Source organism: Odocoileus virginianus, chromosome 3 (genome assembly GCF_023699985.2).
Source record: "Odocoileus virginianus isolate 20LAN1187 ecotype Illinois chromosome 3, Ovbor_1.2, whole genome shotgun sequence".
NCBI classification, from domain to species: Eukaryota; Metazoa; Chordata; class Mammalia; order Artiodactyla; family Cervidae; genus Odocoileus; species Odocoileus virginianus.
Genome location: NC_069676.1, coordinates 85,905,597 through 85,933,113, shown reverse-complemented (window position 1 = coordinate 85,933,113; position 27,517 = coordinate 85,905,597). Strand labels below are relative to the sequence as shown.

General features: G+C 36.3%; 1 long non-coding RNA gene and 1 pseudogene across 1 annotated transcript in view; one reads left to right on the top strand and one right to left on the bottom strand.

Annotated features, from left to right (window-relative positions):
* Positions 1-9,021: 9,021 nt before the first annotated feature.
* The window catches only part of LOC139032475 (uncharacterized), a 48,688-nt gene continuing 30,192 nt past the window's right edge, over positions 9,022-27,517 (bottom strand). Inside the window, exon 4 of the long non-coding RNA XR_011485031.1 lies at positions 9,022-11,958. This is a non-coding gene — a long non-coding RNA (uncharacterized lncRNA). The remainder of the gene's footprint in view (positions 11,959-27,517) is intronic.
* LOC110133482 (large ribosomal subunit protein uL14-like) lies at positions 19,938-20,352 on the top strand (annotated as a pseudogene).

The following is a 27,517-nucleotide window of genomic DNA, read 5'->3' as shown; positions in this document are numbered from 1 at the left end:
AAATATCTACCTTTGTGCCTTTATCCTTGTAGGTCAGTTAACAGTCCTATCACAAACCCAATAGGATCTGATTCTATTTTATGCATGAACACTAGTCAAGTGATATACTGCTCTTTAAATTCTAGCATCACATTCTTTTTCTTCACTGTGCTTATTTTGAAAGCAAATTTACTACTCATAAAAATAAGCTGCTGACAGTGATTGAATGTCCACATAGAAAGACTGCTATTCACTTTTTTCTCTGTGCATTCCCAGATTCAGGCACCAAAATTAAATAAAAAGGTGTTCCAGGATTTGTGGGGGAGGGAGAGAGAGAAATAGAGTGAGAAAGAAATACAGAGTGGGGGGATATGAGTATGCTCATTTGATAAAAATGCAACCATTTGCAAACTTCAGGGTAAGCATTGTCAATGACTGTTATTTCTTTTATTCGTCCTCTTTCTCCATTATATTTAATAAATAGGCACAAAAAGACCTACAATATTCAGGAATTGGGGAGGGGGTGCTTAAGCTAAAATGACTAAACTACTTCTCTAAAGGATTTGTCAAGAAATAAAAACATTCTGACCCCAATACTACAAAGTCAATGTCAGAAAGTCAAAAAAACAATTGCCCTGAATCTCCTTGACATCTGCATGACCCCTCTCTGCCTCCCAGCTATCCAGCAGTTCAGTGGCTAGGATTCAAACAGTGAAATCATTGTGCAGCACAGCTAATCAGAGTAAGGATTCCCATGATGTAATTTTAGGGACCCAGGATGTCTGAGCCAATCCTATCTGAGGCATCACAGTTTCAGCACAACTTTAGATGTACTGCAATTGCTTGCTACCTGTGTTTTCCATCTTCTGAAAAACAAACTTGCTCAGAAATAATCAGAGTGCATAAAGAGTTTTGAGATCAGTAACTATATAGATAGGTACACATACATAAATGCATATATATATACATACATGTTTAGACATGCAGCCTGTATTATATAATATTTTGTACATAAACATAACAAAACACAATATACTTTCAATGAAAATAAAATAATTACTGGCTTTATTTTCCTTTTTTACCTACTAGAAGATATTAACCATATCCTAATTAATAGTCATGCACTAGACATTCAACTTAAGCACCACATAAAGAAAGAGATGGAATAGAATGATATAAAAAAAGGAGCCATGGAAAAATAAGTACATGTATTAAATCAAAATTGTTAGTGTGTGTGTGTTTAAATTCTTCAAAAATTTTGCTTCCCACATAGTTATTAATTCTGATTGGTTTTCGTGCTGATATTTGAAAATGTAAAAGATAAAATTCAACTTCTGTCATTGAGGAAAACATCTATTCTTACTAGTTTTAGGGAGCAATTAAAAATTTTGAAGCTACTAAAATGCTCTAAAAGTGAGAACTTTTAATAAAAATACTTAACATTTCTAGATTTACTTATATGTCAAGAGAATGATGAGTTGAGTAGAAAGTATGCTCAGAGAGCTGAAGAACAGGAGTACTAAGACATAATGCTGTAAGGGCAAAGGGCTGGGAGTCCTAAGACTTACCTTCTTATTTTGTTCTAGCTACATGGCCTTGGATGAATCACAAAACTCAATGAGAACATGAATTATGTAATTTGATTTTAAGGATTTTTTTTTCATACACGCTGAAATAACATTTCAAGGAAAAAGTTTACCTCTTCAAGTACTAACTTTTAAGATTTAACTTATCTGTATTCTATTTACAAAAAAATGAATTGTATCTATATAGTTTTCCTGGTAAGATCAAGCTAGCCTCAATCACATATTCACCTCAGTTAGGGGAAGTGGGCAAAAACAACTTGCCAAGGACTTTTCAAAGATGCAATACTTGTAAAATGTCAATTTTTGCATATGTCTGCTAGAACGTGAAAAGTGGTTTTGGGGTAAGTCTAATTCTAAGACTTCGTTTTCTTGACTTACTACTTACAAGCTATTTCTATGGTAAGATGCATTTCTTCAGCCTATGTACCTATGATAAGCTCATTTCTAGAAGTGGATTGGAATTCAAGGTATCTCTACAGACAAGCTGAAATAAAAGCTGACGGGTTTTTCTTGTTAATAGGCTTTACAATCCTTAACCCTTTTAGTCCACCATAGAAGAGAAAAGAATAGTGGAATATCAGGTCCGAAGTGTGGAACCCCAAGCAAGTGAATGTGATCACTGTTACACATGGCTTGTAGACAGGGGAGAGGAGGAAGTGGAGATGTCTGTGAATGTGTTTCGGGAGGGGAAAAAAGCAAGAAATGGCATATACGAAACTGCTTTCTTACAGTAGGTAGATTCATGAATACCACCTTACTAACAGAATAGTAAACTGAAATGTCCCTTTATTTACCAAATTCTGAGATAATCTTGATTTTCAACTGGTAGCAACTCTAAGAATCTGCCTCCAATATCAAACTTCAGATCGGTTTTACAAAGGGCTCTGTGTAGACTGAATTGATTCTAGTGGGTTTGAACGACTGGCCCTCTTAATTTGAGACTCTTGGGGCAACACTCATTTTTTTTAACTTTACGTAAATTTCCAATTAATTTGCTCTTGTCAGTTGGGAAATACAATGACCTGAAACTGAAATAAATCCTTTGAGAACACCATCAGTAGCCTTCAAGAATTATGTATCTGAACCTCAGTTTAATAAGGATTTGGCCAGAAACACATTTATTCATTACTCATAAATCAAATAATCAAGTCAATGATTACACCCATGTGATTCTATTTAGTTCTTTGGTGTCTAGAAATACCAAACTATTTGTTTTTGCTTGCACTAAGCAAAAACATTTTGTTTTAGTACAATTTTTTAAATACACTGTAATGTCTACACTCTTTGACTGGTATATTTTCTTCAAAACATCAGAGCTCAAAAAGTACCAAAATATGTAAGATATCTTACAATCATTCATCATCTTAAACTGTAATTGCATGTGTTGGAGGCCTAATATCAAGTACTTTTATTAACTATTCACATTCAACTTTTCAGTAATTTTTCCCAATACTTACAGGTATATTAGCTTTAATTATTAAAATAAATTATTTGAGGGATTTATACATTTCTTAGTCAATTAGAAAATAAGCAAGGGTACAAAATATTCTTCACGGAATTTTATACAGCTGAAGGAAACTAGTTACCTGGAGTGAAACTATCAAAGAGAAAAATAAAACACCTGTATTTGAAAAACATGTTTTATGAATTCTAAAATGGCATTTAAGTATTTCAAAGTATTTCTAGTTTTTCCTACTGACCATTTTCCTAAGAAATTTAGAAATGTTAAATACAGGACAGTTGTTATTTCTTAAAGTGAAATAAAAATAGGTGACACAGGAAAGTTGAAAAAGTCTTAGTTAATGAAAATAATGGGTGAAAATAACATCTCCAGATAGGGATACAAGGAAAGAAAATTAAATGTCTCTTGGGACATATCCTGGTCAAGGAGATTATATCTATATCTTGTTTTATAGTACAAGCCAGGCTGAAATTTTATAATGAAATGACCCTGACCTGAAGCCTCCTTTGTAAATGACTAGTGCCTTAATTATTTGCATCTGTGAACTCAAATGAACATACTTAAGGATATATCAATATGCTCATAAATCATCTGCAGGCGATAAGTAGTCCAACATAGATAATTAGAGAATTTACGGAAGGCTTACTCCCTCTGTTTATCTGCTTATGACATTTGCGGTACAACCCTAACAGCAGGATAATTACTAGATTTATTCATCAAACAAAATCACGCCTTCTGGGAATGCACAGTGACTCCAGTTTTAGGACTAATAAAGACATTTTTCACCAAAACTCAAGTACTAATTTGCTCAATAACTAGCTGCAATAAGCTTTTATGGAAGCACTCAAAGAAAAGGCTTGGCACCAGAGGGCAGATAATTAAAGGTGCAGTATCCCTATACAAAAGAATCTGAACAATTCCCTGACCATATTAAAATTTAATTGTTGAATGTTAATTGAAAAAAATATAAATCGCTTCTGTTCTCTGCATTTCAGTAATTATTCTCCTCAGATCAAAAACACATCTCTATGTCAAAGTTAGCAACAAAAGAAAACCTGAAATAAAGCATTTTAATACTTGTTATAGAATACCCCTGTAAAAAAATAATTTGTTTTCCACAGTAGTTATCTTAACTAAAGCCAGCATGCATCTGCTTTGAATTCTCCTCCACCATACCCCCTCACATACATGAATGGAAGAGTTATGGTCACTTAACTTGGTTTTTATTAAAAGTTTCAACAACTTTGTAAGTGATAATGGCTCAAAATATTTTAGTGACTTGAAAACACAGGTATTTCTTAGCTGCATTTCCACTTCACAGTTCTTTGAAAGCCTGATTGTTTTATGCATTAGGTTTGATATTCACAAAATGGAGGCAGTTCAAATAGAAAAGCATTCTTAAAACTAAATCAACGAGCACTAATTAGGTAAGAGAATCACAATCACAGCCTAGAGTTTACTCGGCCACATAGGATGTTTCTCAAGGAATGATTGAGTCATCTCAGTTAACTTCTCAGTGTTTATGCCATCGTTATGTTCCGAAAGAATTATGAAGTATTACTTTTAAAATGTTTCCACCTGGGACAGTAATGGTTGTTCCCCAGAAGCTAAGCTTTTATTACACCAAAATCAGAAATTCTCAGGGCCTCGAGTTCACTTTCTGCTGCAGAGGAATGATGAACTACAGAAAATGCAGACTTTTAAACTCATATTTAATTGTTTAATGTCATGGCTCTTGGTAGAGCATTGTTGCTTGAAAAATAAATTGGGTAATTCAATTAAATGGCTACAGAAGATACATCATATCAGATGTAGAAAGGCACTAACCCCAGCTTGAACTTGACGTCCCACATCGCTTCACTTATTTGACAAATGGATTCTTGAAAATAATTGAAACACATGGCTGCCAGCATAGGTCAATAATACTTTTTTGCCATTCAGCCTCTTAACAGCTTCCATTTTTTCTTGCACTGTGCCATTCAGGGCAAAGATTGCATTTGCCTGGTAAATCATGCAAGCATTATTACTAAAATGGGACTAAATGCAATGAAAATGGACTACATAAAAGTAATGGCACTTAAGTAAAAGGAAGACCATCTACTAGGGCAAACACTAAATGTCAGAGTTAAATACTATATGACATTACTTCCATTACAAGCTCATATTATGCACATAAGAAAGCAAACTCACTAACTACAGCTGCATACTACATTTTCATATTGTTAACTTACAATGTTTTCAAGACAACTGCTGCTAATTTCTATTTAAAACAGAGCTATATGTTGACTATTTCAAGTTTTTTATCCCATCTCTATATGTGTATCATTACAATTAGGCAAAAAACCACCCTGAATCATAGCCTAAATTTTCAACTAAACATCACTAACAGTTTTAAACACCAATACTTGGTCTATTTGAAAATACTGGGAAAAAAGAAAAAGACAACTGAATTATAAAGAAAGAAATTTAAAAGCATTATCCAGGGAAAAAGGTTTTGAATGGGAGAGATACAAAAAAAAGAGGAAAATGTATGTTTTAACCAGGAGTATACATATTGGGAGGCATGGTTTAAAAATCTAAATTTTTAAATTTCAACTTTAGTATGTTAATACACTCTAGGGAATCAAGAGTGAACTAGAAGACAAGGCAGATATCAAGATGCAAATACACACAGATCTTTTGTGTTTTCCATTTGAAACTAGAGATTACCAGTTTCTTAGTATCTGTGGTTCAGTGTGGTTTTTGTTAAGAAAAGTGCCCCAGTTTATTAATGTTCAAGCCTTCTCCAATTATTTCACCATCAGGCAATGCTGCTTAAAGAATGCTGCTAAAGAATTCAAAAGGCCAAGGACTGACTCCTGCCCCAACCCCTGGCCAAGAGCAAACTCCTAAACCTCTTTAAGCCTCAGTTTTTAAATGTGTAAAATGAATATAAAAGATAGTTGTCATCTTCATGAGTCTCTTAAGAAGATAAAGTATTTCATATAGTGCCTAACAATAAATGTCTCAAAGTATTGCAAATAGACAGATATGAGTTGATCATAGGTGTTTTCCTGACAAGAGATGTTCATAGATAAACATGGGTGCATTTTAACACTGGAGTCCCACTTAAATATTCTCAGGTTATGTTTGTTTTTTTGATCCTTTCTGAATCATAAAGATCTTTCAACTTGTATTGATCACTGTCTTTCTTTTTGAAATAACTTCTTAAAACTACACTGCAACTATCAACATCCATAGACAGAAAACTTCAGAGGAACCAAACCCAGTTAGCTTCCTGTAGGAACTGATTGGTAACCAAAATGGTAACAAAGTGTATTAGACAATTCTCCAATCAAGGTTAGGAAGTACCAAGAAAGCAAACTACTCTAGCTGCTCCAAGAATGTAAATTAATGGTTCACAAAGCTCTCCAGTATTTAACAAGTCATTCATTTGTTATTCTTTTCCTTTTTTAAGCAGCCCTGACCCCCACCCCTGCCGCTATTATTCAGCTCCAATACAGCCTTCCCTTGAGTCTTACTGCAGCTAAACATGTGTATATCTGATGGGGGTGGCAGGTAAGATTTATGAGAGAAACCTCAATCAGCATTACTGTTTTGCTAGTTTATACTTCACAAGATTTTGGTTATTAAATAAAATGATTCAGTCAGGAAAAATTTAATATATCTATGGAATTACATTTCAAAACTTTAGGTTTGTCTTGGGCTTTTGGTGAACTAAAGCTTTGTTAAAAAAATGACACTTGAAACCCCAAAACGCTGGAGTGGATAGAAAAACAAAGTAATCTTATTTGTCAGAACTATTCTTCAAGCAATACAAAGGAAAAAACATGTAAAAATAGCTAAAACTGCAGAAAGAAAGGAAAGCTCACAAATCATAGACACAATTGCATGTTTCAAGCATTGGGATGATATTAATATATTATGTAAACCAATAAAAAAAACCCTAAAATTCACAGATTCATATCTGCCATTCAGGAGTGTTCAATAAAATTAACTTAAAGTTATGAAAATTAATATAGTTCTGCTATATTTATCTTTATACATAAAATATAGTAATTACAGAGTTATTTAATTTTGCTTTGAAATATTACTATTTCTCTGCTATTCACTGCTTACTATGATGTAATTCTGTATGTTCTTTTGCAAAAGAGTCATTCTTTAAATTTGAAAATCAAAGACCATAAAGTAAGGCCATTTACATGCACTCACAGAATAAATGTTTCATTTCATTCTAAAATGGCATTCATTACTTTTTTGTAAAATACACAACCTATTTTTAAAAGATTCTCTCAAAGAAAAATCTAATGAGAAAATTTTCTGGCCCAAAAGCTTGATTTAGGCAGGGTATCTCAAAATTCTCAAGGCTTACTATTCTCAATTAAGGATTATGGAAACAATCCTGGTAAGCCTAAAGGGTTTTGAATTGTGCTTGTAGAACATTAAGCAAACATGGGTATCTCCAGATTCACAAAGCTCCAATAAAACTATGTGCATATAATTAGATCAATCAACAGGAACCATTATGAAATATATGTCACCATAGGACTCATAACAAGCAGATATATAGAAAGAATTAACTCTATCCACCTAAGGCCTAAAACACTCAATACACAGATATTACTTAAATCAATAATGGTATTAAATCTATTAATGAGGTGTGGGATAAATATTTTTTAAAACCAAGGAAACATATTACTGTTTCTATTTTAATGTACTTTGCACTAATAAATGACAAAAATAATGGATTTTATACAAAACAATTTAGGTGTTTTCCAATGAAGTCTTTCTTTTCTAGACAAAATACTAAATGCTACCATTGCTACACGGAAAAACAAAAAAATTTTACACCAGAAGGGTGAGGTGGTAGTAAATAAGCTTTTACTTTAAAATTAGACAAAATAAAAAGAAAAAAGTAAGAGGCTAATTACATTAACAAGAGCTATTACCTCTGCTCAAAACTTATTTTCGCGTCTTCTGGCTTATTCAAGTCAAGATATAATTAAGCAACTGCAAGAATGCTTTGTATCATTTCTTCCAAAATATTACAACATTTGTAAGTTTCATGAAGATGAAATCCAAAGTAAACACGGCGCTTTATAATAGCAGAAAATCCCCTTGAACAGATTTGACTCTAAACCCAAGAGTTTAGTGATTTAAATTTATACGTGTATGAATTTGCTAGGCCTGCCAAAACAAATACACAGGCTGGATGGCTTCAACAACAGAAATTCATTGACTCACAGTTTTAGAAGCAGGGAGTCCAAAATTCAGGAATTTGCAGGTCTGGCATCTTCCGAGGCATCCATCCCCTTGGCTTGCAAACGGCCACCTCCCGCTACCTGCTCACGCGGTCTTCGTGTGCCTGTGTGGCCTAATTGCCACTACTTATAAAGGTACCAGTCACATGGGATAGGGCTCACCCATATGATCTCATTTTACCCCAATTATCTCTTTAAAGGCCTTATACTGGAAGGGGTTTTCAACATTTTAAATTTGGTGAGACATAGTTCAGCCCAAAACAATGCCTTTAAAATGTCATTATAAGTTTTTTTTTCCTGATTTGAGTCCAGTTAAAAACATCTGCATTTATTATTGTGCTCAGTCTTACAAACATCTAAATATTGGCTGCCAAATTGCAATGTTTATCAGAATCACCTGGGGAGCTTGTTAGAGCACTGATTATAGACCTTACCTTTCTAATTCAATGGACCCTGGGATGGGGCTGGGAGTTTGCATTCCTGACCAATTCCCAGGTGAAGCTGATCATCACGAGGCTACACACAGAAAACCAATGATGTTGTACCATGTTTCTAACACTATATTTGTAGCTCTAGTATTCCATGAGATGTTAATAGGGACTTTTTTTTTCTGTTAAACAAAGAATTGCTTTATTTATACAAACTATGAATACATACACACAACTATAAAGTGCTAAGAAATTTAAATATCTAAGTCATAGCAAGTCATAGCAATTCAACATTCAGGGTCTACAGAATGCTTGAGGGAGACTGCAATAGATTAGACTCCCACAGCAGAGGCAGAGGAGGCTTCTTCAGAGGCAAAGGGTGTTAAGAGCTGTTCAAGTTTCCTCTCCAAAATATGACCAATAATCAAACCATTTTGGGCTAGGCTACAAATGGAAGTGGGGCTTCCCAGGTGACACAGTGGTAAAGAATCTGCCTGCTAATGCAGGAGACACAAGAAACACAGGGTTGATCCCTAGGTCAGGATGATTCCCTGGAGGAGGAAATGGTAACCTGCTTCATTATTCTTGCCTAGAAAATTCCATGGACAGAGGAACCTGGCAGGCTACAGTCCGTGGGGTCACAAAGAGTCAGACACAACTAAGCATGTGTACACACAGGCACACACACCACAAATGGAATCGTCCTCTTCGACAGGGGTCGCCAATCCTTCTGGCATCAGGGACAGGTTTTGTGGAAAACAATTCTTCTACAGCCAAGGGTGGGGGGTGAGGGATGGTTCAGGAAGTAATGAGAGAAATGAGGGCCGGCAGACGAAGCTTCGTTTGCTCAGACACGGCTCACCTCCCGCTGTCCTGCCCAGTCCCTGACAGGTCATGGACAGGCACCAGTCTGCAGCCAGGGCTAGGGACCCCTGCTCCTAGAGGTTGTAGCATGTTATTAGCATATTAATAACCGACATTTTGGAGGACTTCCAGGTGGCTGAGTGGTAAAGAATCCTCCTGTAATGCAGGAGACTCAGGAGATGAGGGTTCAATTCCTGGGACTGGAAGATCCCCTAGAGGAGGGCATGGCAACCCACTCCAATATTCTTGCCTGGAGAATCCCATGGACAGGGGAGCCTGGCAGGCTATGGTCCATGGGGTCAAAAAGAGTCAGACACAGCTTAGTGACTGAGCATTCACAACAGACATATTTGCTATATTAAAACTGCTAAGAATTCCTATAATAAGAGAAAATAATGTAACTGTTAATTTTCTAAATCATTTTGTAACTCAGTTTTTGTAACAACTTTTAACATATCATACATCCTTGGAAACACACGTTTAACTTTTTCAATGGTCTCATATCAAATCAACATTTCCCAAACTGCATTCCCTGGAATACCAGTAGTTGCTTCAGAGATGAAAGAAATGTTTTTTATAGTTTGGAAAGTTCTAAAGTATAAAAGCCTTGCTATTTTTACTTGATTTGAACATGAATTTTATAAACTTACTTGAACAAAGAATACATTTCATAATTTATAACCTATGTTTTGTGCAACCCAAATATTTCCCTGAAACTAAGATTTATAATCACCTTATTGAACTATAAGTGAACAGATTTCGGAATTTAGACCTTATACATTTGTGTTCATTTTTATAATTAAACCTGCAAAGTTTTTTCTTGAAAGATTAGGAATATGTGCACATATATACACATCCAAGTATACACATACACATAGTAGCACGTTTACCATTGTCCTTGAATTGTGTTTGTGTCCCAGAAATCTGTGATCAGTAAATGAAAAAGGGGGGTAATCAATGTGGATAGGAACAGGTTTAGGGTTGCCATGTGGGAAAGAACTTTAAAATGCAGTCAGCAATCAACTATATACCACATACAGGTCATTTTCATTTAGAAATTTTCACAAATAAAAAAGTATGTTCTCATGACACAGATACTTTTTTTCCAATTCTAAAACAGAGTATTAAAGCAAGATAAAATAATTAGAGCTAAATAAAAAAACATAGCAACAATTATGTTTTAAGAAATATATTGGCTATTTTATATGTTTAACCTGAATTGGTACCCTCCTTTGTCTTGAATATTTATTTTCATTTTCATTTTATAAAGTAGAAGACTAAAGTTACATTTGACTTAGTTGCACTAAGAGAAAGGGATGATAAAGATCATACTCCTGGTATCAATGCATTCAAATCTTGTGAACTAAGAATATTCAAGAATTTAACTATTAATGCTATATAAAAATTCTATACTAGATTCAAGCCTTGAATTGAGGCAACAAGAAAGACAGGAAGAAATAGAAAACAGTGGCATGAATCTCACTCTAGAAAAATCAAAAAAAGCCTTTAAGAGAGTATTCAGAGTCACTCAGATATAGTTGGAGAAGGCAATGGCAACCCACTCCAGTACTCCTGCCTGGACGATCTCGTGGACGGAGGAGCCTGGTAGGCTGTGGTCCATGGGGTCACTAAGAGTCAGACATGACTGAGCGACTTCACTTTCCCTTTTCACTTTCATGCATTGGAGAAGGAAATGGCAACCCACTCCAGTGTTTTTGCCTGGAGAATCCCAGGGACAGGGGAGCCTGGTGGGCTGCCGTCTATGGGGTTGCACAGAGTCAGATACAACTGAAGCGACTTAGCAGCAGATACAGTTGCTGAGAATTATACTTCACAGGTTCAAACCTTTACTCTGTTGATAACCAGTTAACTTAGTCATGTTACTTAAACTCTGCCTTACTTTCTTCTATTAAATATGGATCATGTTTGTATGTAAATAATAAAGCAGTTATACAGATCAAGTGAGTTAGTACAGAGTCTTGTTCAGTTGCTAAGTCAAGTCTGACTCTTTGGGACCCCTACAACTGCAGCAGGTCATGCTTCCCTGTCCTTCACTGTCTCCCAGAGTTTACTCAAACTCATGTCCATTGAGTAGGTGATGCCATCCAACCATCTCATCCTCTGTCACCCCCTTCTCCTCTTGCCCTCAATCTTTTCCAGTATCAGAATCTTTTCCGATGAGTAAACTCTTTGCATCAACTTCAGCATCAGTCCTTCCAATTGATATTAAGGGTTGATTTCCTTTAGAATTCACTGGTTTGATCTCCTTGCTGTCCAAGGGACTCTCAAGAATCTTCTCCAGCACCACAATTCAAAAGCATCAATTCTTCAGTACTCAGCCTTCTTTATTGTCGAACTCTCCTATCTGTACATGACTACTGGAAAAACCACAGAGAGTCTAAATGAGATTAATTGCCAAATACACTATTTATTATATTTAATCAGAGATAGGAAATGTGAACAAAAATATAATGATGGTGTTACTTTAGATTTTTGTATAACATATATACTTTAAGTATAAATTAAATGAACGTCAATGAAATCAAATAATTCCACTGCAGCATGAATCTCAAATAAAGAAATGGTGAGTCATGATCACAAATGGATGAATTAGGAAGCATATCTGGGTATTTTTAAGCAAAGCTGAGTAGCTATGATTTGAAATCTGTTGTCTCCATTTTTAGACATTTCTCATGAAGAGTTTCTGTTTTTAAGCAACGCTACCCTGAAGGACTAAAGATCATTACTTATCAAGAGAAAAATCCATAAGAACAATTTGAATATAGCTAATATATTTTTTTTAAATACAGCAACCTACTAAGAGAGAAGAATAAATCTCATTCTTCACTTAATAATTATAGATGCTCTGCCCTGTTGAAAACCCCCACTATGAGCAACATGGATGCAGCTATCAGAAGACGAATCATTCCTTTCATCTAGATGCATTCACTCTGTCCAAGAGAAGGGATGATCACTTCACAAAGAGCTATAATGTTACATCCCAAAAGGAAGTGGAGGTGCATTTATTTCCCTTAAAATCAAGCAAAGCATCAGGAAAGAAGTTGAACTGCAGTTAGGCTTTGAGATAGATGAAGATGGAGAAAGAGAGAAGTGCAAATAGAAAGATCAGCACAGGCAATTGCATGGAGAAAAGAAATCACAGGGGAATGTGTTGCATAGAGGGAAGTACTGCTTAGAGAAAAAAAAAAAATCCTGTTTGAATTTAAAATAAAATTACACAGGAGTGTCAGAGGAAATCGTTTTGAACATTAAGTTTTCTTGGACAACTCCAAACACAGGAGCTACAAGCAGAAAACCTGGTTAACCTTGTCCCTTTTAAAATCTGTATTTTAATCACTTTAAAATGAGTTTGACTTCTATTTATAGAAGGATGGAGTGAATGGAGTCACTAACCTTTAGCTTCAATGGCCTGAGAATTAAGTTGTGTATTGAGTTAGTAAGGCATTATTTGTATATAATTAGTGGAGGCAAATATTTCATTTGATCTAAAATAATTATAAATTATAATTATGGTGTGCAGTCTATAACAATGAGAAAAATATGAATTAATGACAAAGTAGGAGAACACTGAGAATTCTGTTCCATTATTAATATCTAATCACTTTTTACTGATGGCTCTGATTGCAAACACTTGAACTTTTCTTTAAACTAGGCCATTTCTTTCCAGGTGTAATGTCATTTTGACAGACATTGAGAAGTTTTACATGTCGCTACTCTGATGCTTATGCTGTGGAATGAGTTGGGGATGATTATGGAGACCAATAGAAAGTTAAAAATCAAAGGATTTTCACTTCATTTTGAAAGCCTGAATAGTGTCATGGGTCCTCATTATATTGCAGGAACTTATTTTCCACTAGTTTTTTTAAAAATGGAACACATTATTATTATGAATAACACTCTGAACAGATATTTCTTTAAAATGCATAAAAATAGCATGGGCATAGAATTTGCATACATAAAATAAAACGAGAGGAATATAAAAATGTGACAACACAAGTACACAAATATCAAAGTATCTAAAAGTACAGCTGTCAACTCTGCTTCTTCAGCCCTCGCAAACATGTATGAGAGAACCAAGTAAAATTACCATAAGTGACTACCATTTATATAATTGCATACAAATAAAACCTTCTAATATTACAGAATTTTCAGGAGGGTAGTCTCAAGAATCCTTGATGATTTTACATACACACTCACACACACTCACACACACACACACATTCATATCCTATGCTCTTATCTTTCTCTTCCTCCTCTTCCAAAGCCAAAGGTAATGTATTAGTTTTCTGTTGCTCTTGTAACATTACCACAAACCTAAAGACTAAAACACATCACTAATATTTATCATAAAGTTCTAGAGGTCAGAAGTCCAAAATGGGTTTCAACCTGTGTAAAATTCAGGTGTTGGCCCAAAAGTCTTTTCTCTGGAGACTTCAGGAATTCATTTCCTAGGCAGCTTTGAGAGCCTTCTCACATTCCTTAACTTTCAGTCTCTTTGCATCACGAAAGCCAGCAACTGCATCCCTCTGACTTCCGCTTCCATCAGTACATCTCCTTCTCTGACTGTCCTGCGTGTTTGCTTAAAAGGACCAGGTGGTTACATTGGACCTATCCATATAATTCAAGACAATCTCCCATCTCAAAATTCATCATTTAATCACATCTGCAACATAAAGTAACATCCTCACAAGTGCTGAATACACGATGTGGACATCTTTGGGGATCATTATGACACCTACTAGAGCTCCTACAGAGAGCTTTACCATTCTGCCCTCTACTTTAACTCCTAATGCCTTCCTTAAAATACCTCAATTGGACTTTTGCCTCAACCACTGTTCTGATATTGTTCTTATCCAGATGACAAGAAAAGCCTGAGCTAAATGTTCTAAGCAGGTTCTTACCTTCTCTGACTACACTCTGACACTTCTATTTGTTGTCCCTTCCCTTTTTCCTTACACTTTCTTTCCCTGGGGCTCCTATGCTGCCCTTTTCTTTTTCCTCCAAATTTTTCATTGATCTTCCATAGTTTTGTTTTTGTTTTGTTTTGTTTTTTCATGAACTCCTTTTCTTTCTCTCAATGCTGGCTCTTTTCCTTTACTTTGTCCTAACTCTACCTATTTTCAGCAGCTCTCATGACCTTATCCATGTGCAAGACTTCTATAGAGATCAGTTCCAAATCTCTGTCTTTCATTTATACCACTCTCCTAAATTGTGTAATCAAGCCACTTGTCCATTTGGATGGTGGAAGAGAACTTTAAAACCAACATGTCCAAGTGCAGATAATCATTTAAGGGAGCCAAGCCACAACTCTTCCCCTGCAACCCTCTCCTCCCCTCTTCTTTTTTGGACTAACAGCAATATTCTCTTCTTCATCACCAACCCAGAAAGTATGGAATCATTCTTGACATATCTCTCTCCTTTTAAGACTTATGTATAATCCTACCACATAAGCATCAAGTCCTCCTGTTTTAACTTCTTAATATTAATATTTCTTGGATCTAGTCCATCTTCACCATATTCTCAGTCATTGCCTTACTTCTGGTCATAGTTACCTATTGTATTTGTTGATTTCACATGTTCCTATCTAGTCCTTTGTCTCCAGCTTTAGCTCCGAGTAATCCCAGCCTTCACACAGTTACCAAAACAATCTAAGTAAATATGATTATCACAATACTACTTAAAATTTTTCAGCAACTTCTATATAAATGCATTAATTCTTTCTTCCTATTCTGCATTCTTAATCCAGTTTCTTGGGCACATAGACTATTTCCCTTTTCATACTTCCCAGCTGCACTACCCTCAATGCTTTTCCATAATTATTTTTCTCTTAATTCTTCTTTCCAAAATGTTCTGAAATTTAAATGAGGAAATATATGAAAAACAGACAGTATAGTTTCTAGAATATAGTAAACATTTATTGAACATTAATTCCCTGTTTTCTCCTTTTCCTGCTCCTCTGACTAGAAGTTTGCATATAACTCTCTTGATCGCTTAATGTTAAAGGTTCAGCCAGTTAAATTTTGATCTAGTGGCAATATCCTCATCAGGGTCAATTCAGTACATTCCTCCTCCTTTGGATTTTATGAACAACACACTTCATTCCTAGGAATAGAGTACCAATGAAACATTCTACCAACTACTTAAGGATAAAGTTCCATATTATTAACATATCATATCCCTTGGCTAATTCAGATAAACATCTTTTTTTCTGTTCCTTTTAATTTCAGTCAGATGTTCTATAGCAGAATCCCTGACATATCACAGAGCAGCACCATATAAACATGATTATCATATAACCATGTGAAAAGGGATTTCTACTCACAGAAGTTTTTTTCTTTTTCTTTTTTAAAAATATACTCTTAAAGATTCCATCACCTTCAAAACAGGACATTTTGTTTCTTAACATGGCCTTTGGAATCTCTGCAACCCACAGACTGAACTTTTACACCATCTAACTTCTGGTCTTTTCTCATCCCCCATCATCACCATTCTGATTCACTCACAGCCTGGCACCTGTTCTCAACTCAGCAACCAGAATGCTCCTCTTAAAGCATAAATGTACACTTAATGTATACATTATTGTATACATAATGTATACTTAATGTATACATAAATGTACACATAAATGCTCAAGGGATCAGTTTCTGTCCTCCTTCAGGTCTTTGCTTGAGTATCACTTTTCAACCATCCTTCTCCAACCACTCTGTTAAAAGCTCAAACTTCAAATTTTTATCTCCTGCTTCACTTTCTCCCTAACCAAGACAATACTTTAATTTTATCCCAAAATATGTCCCTGTCTTCTCCTGATTAGACAATGAGACTATGAGGATAGGGGACTTTGTTATTTTTGCTCACTGTATCATTAGTGAGCACCCCTAAAGTGCCTGACACATAGCTGGTACTGAGTGAATATTAGGAAAATAAATTTCTGTGATATTCCGTAGAGACTTAGTTTTCACTTTCACTTGACATTAAGCTTTTCAATTTATTTTTGGTTATTGTGATAGGCATGGGAAGTTTATCAGGACAGCACAGATAAATCTAATGGGAAGGAAATAAGTTTCATACTTCATATTTTTGCCCAGAGCTGTTCTTCAATGACATTGTCCTGATAGTATAATCTAGGGATTCAGTACCAGATTTTAAAAATAAAATTAAAAGACATCAGATCAGTTTCATGGGTGCATTAACATTTATGGGACAAAGGTCCATAAAAGAAAGGGTATTTCATACTCCTAGTCACACAAAGATGAACAATGATTTTTCAGAGATCTTGATGGTGTATGAATTACAATATGTTGAGCCGGTATGATAGTAAAAAGTTGCTACAGGGACTTCTCATAGAGATGATAATCACGTTATAGGTTTTAAGGCATGTAACAACTTATGTCTACATACAAAGGGAAAAAAAATCTCTTTGGATATTAAATATCTCTGTCAATGTTGATGAAGCAAAATATTTAAAAACTTTTGCATGAATTCTTCTCTCTTAAAACTGTTCTTGAGTTACAGGACAGGACTTTTTTCTGAATGTACTATACCAAATACTTACGTTGTTGAAGTTGTTTTTCAGTCATTAAGTCATGTCCAACCCTTTGCGACCAAATGGACTGCAACATGCCAGGCTCCTCTGTCCTTCACTACCTCCTGGAATTGGCTCAAATTCATGTCCATTGTGTTGATGATGCTATCTAGCCATTTCATCCTCTGCCGGCGGACACCTCTCTTTCAATCCTTCCCAGCATTGGGGTCTTTTCCAATGCAATGACTTTTTGCATCAGGCGGCCAAAGTACTGGAGCTTCAGTTTAAGTAATGATCCTTCCAATGAATATTCAGGATTGATTTCCTTTAGGATTGACTGGTTTAATCTCCATGCAGTCCAAGGGACTCTCAAGAGTCTTCTCCAGCACCACAATTGAAAAGCAACCATCCTAAAAAAAAATAAAAAAAAAAAAAAAAAAAGAAAAGCAACCATCCTTTGGCACTCAGCCTTCTTTTTGATCCAACTCTCACATCCATACTTGACTACTGGAAAAACCAGTAGTTTTTGACTATACAGACCTTTGTTTGCAAAGTATATCACTGCTTTTTAATACACTATCTAGGTTTGTCGAGCTTTCCTTCCAAGGGGCAAGTGTCTTTTAATTTCCTAGCTGTAGTCACCATCTGCAGTGATTTTGGAGGCCAAGAAAATAAAATGTCACTGTTTCCACTTTTTCCCCTTCTATTTGCCATGAAGTGATGGGGCTGGATGCCATGATCTTAAGATTTTTTTTTTTAATATTGAGTTTTAAGCCAGCTGTTTCACTCTCTACTTTCACTAATGCTCACAAACTATCACTAATAATCAATTTTCATATAATTTCCTCTGTAGTACTCATTCAATATGTTAGTTGAAAGTGTTACTGAAATATATTATATAGAATATATTAATCACTGGTCAATCCTAACTACTTATGTGTATGCCTTCACCATTTATTTTTTTTTTATTTTTCAAAAATCAAAAGATTCCAGGTAAACTAACATCTGAGAAAAATGAAACCCCTACCTCTAAAGTACTGTTAACAGGCAAAATGTAATTCAAATCAGTAATTAGTATTTTTAGTTAGTAAGAACCATATTCATATAAATTTGAGACCAAAAAGAAGCTATAAAATGATTAAAGTAGCTTTTATAGGTCACTTAACAAGATATAGGAAAATTTTAGTCCTTTCATCTGTTAACAAAAAACAAAATATCAATTCTCTCTAGTTAAGAATCTACACAATTTCCTAAGTACACTAATCAGATGTATGTAACAACATTCTGCAAAATTATAGTAACTGTAAGACCTCCCATGGGGACACACTCACCTAAATGTTCAATTCTAATTAAATATTTACAGATGATTCTTTTATCACATTACCTTCACAAAAGTATGCAAATATTGCCTAAATGGTTTATTGAATTCAAACCCCCATTGCTGAAAAAGCTAGAGTTAAGTATTTAACAGAAAAATTTGCAATGAAGTAAATATTGTTCCAGTTCTATTTCCTTGACTCCAAACATATATTTAGAATCAAGGGATAGAGTGAGTTTAGTCAAGTTTGGTAGTTTTAGACAAATAATATATTTTATGTGTTCATAATCCCACCTCCAGCTTTCTTTTTCCACAGGTGTACCTTTAGGGATTAGACAGGTTTAAGGACATTCTGGTTACCTTTAGGTCTTCTCTAAACCAAGTTTGCAGGTCTATGGATTGTTGATAAGTGAGCCATACAGATGTGCCAGTGGTTATAAGGAGATAATAACTTGCAATATACAATCCTTTTAAAATATTTACGTTTTTAAAAACTATAAATTTAGTGAAAATTTAAGCAAAATGTGAACAATAGTAAATGACATTGAATATGACAGCAAATTTGAAAAATATATTCTGTTGATTACACAGACATTTTTAGAGGCTATTTTCCCTATGAATATGACTGTCAAGTATATATTAATACACCTATATGTATATATACAGAGATTATTTTACTAGATTATAGACAGTAATCTCAGTTTCTTTTAATATCCATATCACATTTATATCCATATTTCATAACTAGGAATAGATAGCTCTGAAATACATTGGTAAACCACCAACATTTGTCTTTTACCTGTACTTTGATGCCATGGTATTCAAAGAGGCTCTGAAGGAAGAAGGTTAAGCTGAGCTCAACAACATGATTATCACCTTATATGTGATGAAATATGAATTTTTAAAAAAAAGGAAAATTTAAAGAGCTCTGCCATCCCTCTCTATCCTCACTCCTTCTCTAGCTGCTACAAAACAGTGGAGATATAGTAGAAGCCAGTGGAGTCCCATCTCATCAGTGAGACCCTGGAAATACTGGCAGTTTTTCTCCACAGCATTCTTGACTTAAAACAGGGTATGGGTAAAAAGATGCAAAAATTCCTCAGCCCTTGCCCACACACATCCTTACAAAAACAATTCTAGCACTGTTATTTAACTTATACACTATTTCTTCTCCTATAAATCCACAATTTCATTAAAAAAAAAAAGTAAAACTGTTATTCACTAAGTTGTGTCTGACTGTTTGTGACCCCATGGACTGTAGTTCGCCAGGCTCCTCTGTCCATGGAATTCTCCAGGCAAGAATACTGGAGTGGGTAGCCATTCCCTTCCCTAGGGGATTTTCCCAACCCAGGGATCAAACTCGGGTTTCCTGCATTGCAGGCAGATTCTTTACCATCCCAGCCACCAACAAATCCACAACTTTATGGCTGTAAAAGATGCAAATTAAAAAGTAGTAAAGGTTTTTTTTTTCTTTTTGTCCCTTTCTGGTGTTCAAGATGTCCAAGTGAGGACATGGTGGTTCCTCTGGTGCGAAATTCCAGACTTCCTTGGGTCTTCCGGTTGGAGGCCTGATAACTGTGCTGAAAACACAGGAGCCAAAATCTGTATATCATCTCGGTGAAGGGGCTCAAGGGACGACTGAACAGACTTCCTGCTGCCGGTGAGGGTGACATGGTGACGGCCACAGTCAAGAAAGGCAAAGCAGAGCTCAGAAAGAAGGTACATCCAGCGGTGGTAATTCGACATCGATAGTCATACAGGAGAAAAGACGGTGTGTTACTTTATTTTGAAGATAATGCAGGGGTCACAGGAAACAATAAAGGCGAGATGAAAGGTTCTGCCATCACAGGGCCAGTTGCAAAGGCTGAGTTGTGGTCCAGGATTGCTTCCAATGCTGGCAGCATTGCATGATTCTTTGGTGTATTTGTTAAAAAAGAAAAAAAAAAAAATTGCTCCCCCCACCAAAACTAGCAAATATCTTTTGTTCTCAAGAAATTACTATGTAAACAGTAACATGAAGATACATGAAGGGATTGAGATCCTACAGTAAGAAATAAAAGGCAAAGTAAAACTAAGTATTTAAAGGAGAATCTCATATAGAGAGATTTACAAGGTATAGGCAGAATGTAGGGAAGTCATAGGGTAGTGCAGTAAGCAGGGGCTACAGCAATAATAAAATGCCTTCTCCCCACCCCCACCCTTGGCCTGAAAGAGCTGGAAGAGGACAATTACCAGACCAGGTGAGACAGAAAGAGGTCTGTGGGGGGCGCGGCCACCCAGCAGGAGTAATCACCTGTGATGAAGGGATGCTGACAGCCTCAGACAAACCTGTGGGGTCAGGCTGTGGAAGAAATTCTCCAAACAAAAAAGGAAAACATTGGTCTAAGAGAATGAGCAATCTCTAAAAATATGAAAGATTTAATTGATGAACATAGTTCTTTTTTTTTTTTTTTTCAGAAAAAGTTGAATGCACTGAATGTATTCAGTAAAAAATAATAAAAAATGAGAAAGAAACTCTTTGAAGAGCAGATAGTAAATATGAAGTATTGTACAGGCCTCACTGAGGTGGCTCAGTGGTAAAAAAAAAAAAAAAATCTGCCTGCCAATGCAGGAGACCCAGCTTCAATCCCTCATTTGGGAAGATCCCCTGGGGAAGGAAATGGCAGCCCACTCCAGTATTCTTGCCAGGATACTCCCATGGCCAAAGGAGCCTGGCAGGCTACAGTCCATGAGGCTGCAAAGAGTCAGACACAACTGAACACACACACACCACCCATTGCACCGGCCTAAGTCAGACTATAGTAGATATAGCTAATATTTACTGAGGGTTTTTAGGGTCAACCATATTCTGTCAGGCACAATTAATGTGTTGTCTCACATTATACAACATTCCAAAGAAGTAGAGGATTGTTTTTCCCATTTTATACAAAGGAAACCAGTTTGGAGACTTTAAGTATTTGTCCAGTCCACACAGCTGTCAGGGAGTGTTTGACAGGAGGATGCCTACGTGCCGTCTCTCATGAGTCCTCTGTCCCTCTTCAAGCGGAACAGCACGCTGCTCCCAGGGGCTGAGGTCACTGTGTGAGGCAGGCTTGGGTCTCCTTTAGTAAACATTCTCTTTAAGACAAAACTGCTTAGTCCCCTTCCCCTTTCTTGAGATATGGATTGTCTCCTGACCTTGTGACTAACATTACTCCTTGTTCCCTTGGTAACCGTTGCAGTATGTTTGGTTTGCTGAACTCTATCATTCCCCAAAGAAGTTTCTTGTACCACAGCCTATATATACTCATAGAAAATCATTAAAGCACCTTTGTTCCATTAGAGCTTAGGTCCCCGGGTCTTTTTTTGTCTCTCTCTCTCTCTTTCTCTCTCTCTCTCTATCTTTTTCTGGCTGACTTTCTGGAGCGTGGAGACCCGTCGTGCTCACTTTTCTGCCCGGGCTTCTAAGACCCACCCTGAGAGGGTGCCTGGTACCTTGGTGAGTGATGCAAGCCCTGTGTCAAGGACATATTGGTCCTCTGCATAAACCAAGGGGTATCAGCCTCCTTCTCTCTTTTACTTTCTGATCGTGAACTCCATACCACAAGGTTCCAGTCCATTAAAGGACCCCAACACACAGCTAGCAAATTGTGGAGGCAGGAATTGAACTTAGCTCTGACACCCAAATCCTATTCATTTCATAACAATATTATTGCATTATTATCCTTTAATTTTATGAAGTTAGATCTATCATACTTAGTAAGGACAATACTTATATTCTCAAGTGAAATATATGTAAATGATAAATATTTGGCATTTTAGAAATTGTAATGTTGTAAGATTACATTTTAATTATAGTAATTTGTGGTTTTCTTAGCTTGTTTATCTGTAGTCGGCACCAGATTTGTTATGCCATTATTCAGATTAAAAGTACAGATAACTTTTCTGTAAAACTGATCTTCTTTGTCCTTGGCCAACAAAGAATTATTTTTGTTTCCTTGGTAGCAACTTTATGATGATAGTAAGAGCTGAGTAGTATAGCACGTAAAATATTTTTATTAAACAGAGCTCATATTTATAAAAACATGGTTGATGTAATACTGAAAAATCAGAAAAAGTAGGTATAATGTGAAGATTTGTAAAATGTCTTAATTCTTATATCCTTCATTTATATGAAGGATATATATATATATACTTATATTTATATTCTTATATCCATCCACTATTTAAATCATATTCTCAATTTTAATAGCTTTCCTTGGGCATATTATATACTCACCGAGCTGATACACTGACACTAGCTATGCCAAAATATAGAATCCTCTAAAATATCTAAAATTACTTTGGAGAATGGAAAAAACAAGAGATTTTTATTTAAAACAGTACATGAACTATTTTTGTGCTTTGTTTCTTTAATTATCTTAAAAATTTTACATATCAAAACATGACATGCTATAATCCATCAGTTGACATAACACAGCATAGTAAATCATGATGTAATAGATCGTTGGCCATGGCTCAGTGCTTCCAATAATGATGTAATATAAATTTATATGAAAGCAGGTTTAATACAAATATTTTTAAAATTCAGCTCTCTTCTTCAAGAATGGAAACACACTAAATATTAAGCACTGCTATTAAAATGTTTTCCTTCTTTTACAGAAAAGCCCAGTATAATATTCTAAAGAAGAACATTTTTTAGTTATATAATAGGATTTTAATCATTAGGCTTTGTAGAGACTTCAAACGTATGCCCTTCATACATCTTAATCTTTCATATATAATAATAAAAATCTATGATCTATGAATAATTGGACTGGATATGTATAATCAACCCTCAATTATCATTTCAGAGGCAAGAAAGAAATCACATAGATAAATGAAATTCTCAGATAAAACAAGAATGAGAGAATGATGAAGTTTAGAGCTGAAGAGACCTCAGAGATCAGCTACTCCAACCCCCTTATTTTACAAATGAATAAACTGAGCCCCTTGAAACCAAAGAGGTTTTAAAAAGGGCACAAAACAAGGTTATTTGCAGGTCAAGGACCAGTAGGTCTTCTGGCTCAGGATCTTTTCACAGTCCTACATTGGTATACTTCCCTGGTAGCTCAGATGATAAAGAAATCTGCCTGCAATGCAGGAGACCTTGTTTTGATCCCTCAGATGGGAAGATCCCTGGTGAAAGGAATTGCAACCCACTCCAATATTCTTGCCTGGAGAATTCCATGTAAAAAGAGCGAGGTGGGCTGCTGTCCATGGAGTCACAAAGAGTTGGGTATGACTGATCGACTAACACACAAACACACACACACACACACAGGTATACAGCAGTGGTTCAGTGTTTCCTTTTCTGATTCTTTTCCCTCATAGTTTATTACAAAGTACTGAGTACGGTTCCACGTGCTCTCTCTCTTTCTTTGTGTGTATATATATACATATACATATATATGTATATGAAATTACATATATACATATATCTAGATCCATCCATGTTGCTACAAATGGCATGATTTCATTCCTTTTTTATGGATGAGTAATATCCTGTTGCATGTATGTATGTGTGTGTGGCTATATATATGTCCAAATATTTGTATGGAAGGAAATCAACCCTGAATATTCCTTGGAAGGACTGATGGTGAAGCTGAAACTCCAATACTTTGGCCACCTGATGCAAAGAACTGAGTCACTGGAAAAGACCCTGATGCTGCAAAAGATTGAAGGCAGGAGGAAAAGGGGATGACAGAGGATGAGATGGTTGGAGGGCATCATTAGCTCAATGGACATGAGTTTGAGCAAACTCCGGGAATTGGTGATGGACAGGGAGGCCTGGTGTGCTGCAGTCCATGGGGTCGCAGAGCCGGACATGACTGAGCGACTGAACTGAACTGATGAACAGGTTTGTTCAGAGCACTGAAACAGGCATTTGTCTTAGGAATGAAGATCTTCCTCTCACTCCTTTTTAGGGGTGTGGTGGATTTCATGGCAACTTGTATTTTTATCCAATTTCTAGCATTTTCCCTGCAAAGCAGGAATCACAACCATTTTATGAGTGTAAGTATTGATGTGGTTGAGTAAAATGTTTGAAAGAAGAAAAGCTTAGAGTAGGTATAATCCATAGAAAAGAGAGCCAATTTAAAGGACCTCCAGACAGCAATAAGGATGCACTTGAGGTGGAGGTGAGGATTTGCAGTGCTTGAGTGCATGCATGCTAGGTCGCATCAGTCGTGTCCAACTCTTCGCAATCCCATGGACTGTAGCCCACCAGGCTCCTCTGTCTGAATGATTCTCCAGGCAAGAATACTGGAGTGAGTTGCCATGCTCTCCTCCAGGGGATCTTCCTGACCCAGGGATCGAATCCATGTCTCTTATGTCGCCTGCATTAGCAGGCAGGTTCTTTACCCTAGCACCACCTGGGAAACCCCTTGCAGTGGTTGTTCAGTGTGATTTCCTCCCATCAGCACTCAGCATCCCTGGAATAGCCTAGGGAAATACCAACATTGGATTGATTTAGAGGTAGAATTTTGAGCAGCAAACAGAAATGGGAAGGGAGGTAACTGACAAGAGAGTGATTGAAGTGATAGGTTGTAGACTACGTTGGATACTAGAGCAAAGGCAGGCAGGACTGTTTAATTCTAAGGAAAAAATAAGAGGGGTCAAGGTATTAGAAATCTTCACTTTGCTGAAGTAGAGTTATAAAAAGAAACTTATCTTTAGTCAGACCATTGACACTCTGGCTTATAAATAATTTTTACCTCTAGAAGCAACATCTGGTAAAAATACACAGCTCTGCAGAATAATCTTAGGATCTGGTGACATCAGCCTAAGGCACAAACTTCATGAGTCAAAGACATTCAATCAAGAGAATGAGATGACAAGTCATAGACTAGGGGAAAACATTTGTAAAAGACACCTCTGATAAGGGACTGTTACCTAAAATATACAAAGAACTCTTAAAATTCAACAATAAGTAAACAAACAACCAAATTAAAAAATCGACTGAAGACCTTAACAGATAATTCACCAAAGAAGATGAACAGATTCACATCATAAGCCATCAGGTAAAAAGCACATTAAAACCAGGATGAAACTACACACCTATTAGAATTGTCAAAATCCTGAACACTGAAAACACTAAAGGCCAACAAGGGGAACAAGAGGAAATCTCATTCATTGGTAATGGAAATGCAAAATGGTCCAGTCACTTTGGTAGACAGTTGGGTGATTTCTTAGAAAACTAAAACTCTTACCAAATGATTCAACAGTATTGCTCCTTGGTATTTACTCAAAGAAGTTAAAAACTTATGTCCATGTAAAAGCCTACAAATGAATGTTTACAGCAGATTTATTCATAATCACCAAATCTTGTAAGCAAATATGTCCTCTAGTAATAAAATTGATAAACTGTGGTATATCCAGACAATGGAATATTATTCAGCACTAATAAAAATAAGAGCTATTAAGTTCTGAAAGAATTTTAATGCATATTACTAAATAAAAGACACCAATATGAAAAGGCTACCCACCATATGATTCCAATTGTATGATGCTCTGGAAAAGACAAACTATGGAGATAGCAAAATGATCACTGGTTGCCAGTGGTGGAGAAGGATGAATTGGTAGAGCACAGAGGATTTTTAGGGCAGTGAAACATCCCTGTACAATACTGTAGTGGTTTGTTTCTTTTAGTCACTAAGTCACGTCCAAATTCTTTGCAACCCCATGGACTATAGCCTGCCAGGCTCCTCTGTCCATGGGATTTCCCACACAAGAATACTGGAGTGATTTGCCATTTCCTTTCCCAGAGGATCTTCCCAACCCAGGGATCAAATTCACATCTCCTGCATTAGAAGGAGGCCACTTTGCTAGTGAGCCACGAGGGAAACACAAAATGGCAGATACACGTAGATACTTCCGTAATTGTACTGTAATGGTTCAGTTCAGTTCAGTCACTCAGTCGTGTCCAACTCTTTGCGACCCCATGAATCGCAGCACGCCAGGCTTCCCTGTCCATCACCAACTCCCAGAGTCTACCCAAACCCATGTCCATCGAGTTGGTGATGCCATCCAGCCATCTCATCCTCTGTCATCCCCTTCTCCTGCCCCCAATCCCTCCCAGCATAAGGTCTTTTGCAATGAGTCAGCTCTTTGCATGAGGTGGCCAAAGTATTGAAGCTTCAGCTTCAACATCAGTCCTTCCAATGAATACCCAGGACTGATGTCCTTTAGGATGGACTGGTTGGATCTCCCTGCTGTCCAACGGACTCTCAAGAGTCTTCTCCAACACCACAGTTCAAAAGCATCAATTCTTCGGTGCTCTGCTTTCCTCACAGTCCAACTCTCACATCCATACATGACCACTGGATAAACCATAAACTTGACTAGACGGACCTTTGTTGGCAAAGTAATGTCTCAGCTTTTTAATATGCTATCTAGGTTGGTCATAACTTTCCTTCCAAGGAGTAAGCGTCTTTTAATTACACGGCTGCAATCACCATCTGCAGTGATTTTGGAGCCCAGAAAAGTAAAGTCAGCCACTGTTTCCACTGTTTCCCCATCTATTTGCCATGCAGTGATGGGACCGGATGCCATGATCTTAGTTTTATGAATGTTGAACTTAAAGCCAACTTTTTCACTCTCCTCTTTCACTTTCATCAAGAGGCTCTTTAATTCCTCTTCATTTTCTTCCATAAGGATGATATCATCTGCAGATCTAAATTTATTGATATTTCTCTCAACAGTCTTGATTCGAGCTTGAGGATTCATTCAGCTTGGCATTTCACATGATGTATACTGCATGTAAGTTATATATAAGCAGGGTGACAATATACAGCTTTGACATACTCCTTTCCCAATTTGGAACCACTCCATTGTTTCATGTCTGGTTTTAAGTGTTGCTTCTTGACCTCCATACAGGTTTCTTAGGAGGCAGGTCAGGCGGTCTGGTATCCCCTGAATTTTCCACAGTTTGTTGTGATCCACACAAAGGCTTTAGCATAGTCAATGATGCAGAAGTAGATGTTTCTCTGGATTCTCTTGCTTTTTCTGTGATTCAATGGCTGTTTGCAATTTGATCTCTGATTCTTTTGCTTTTTCT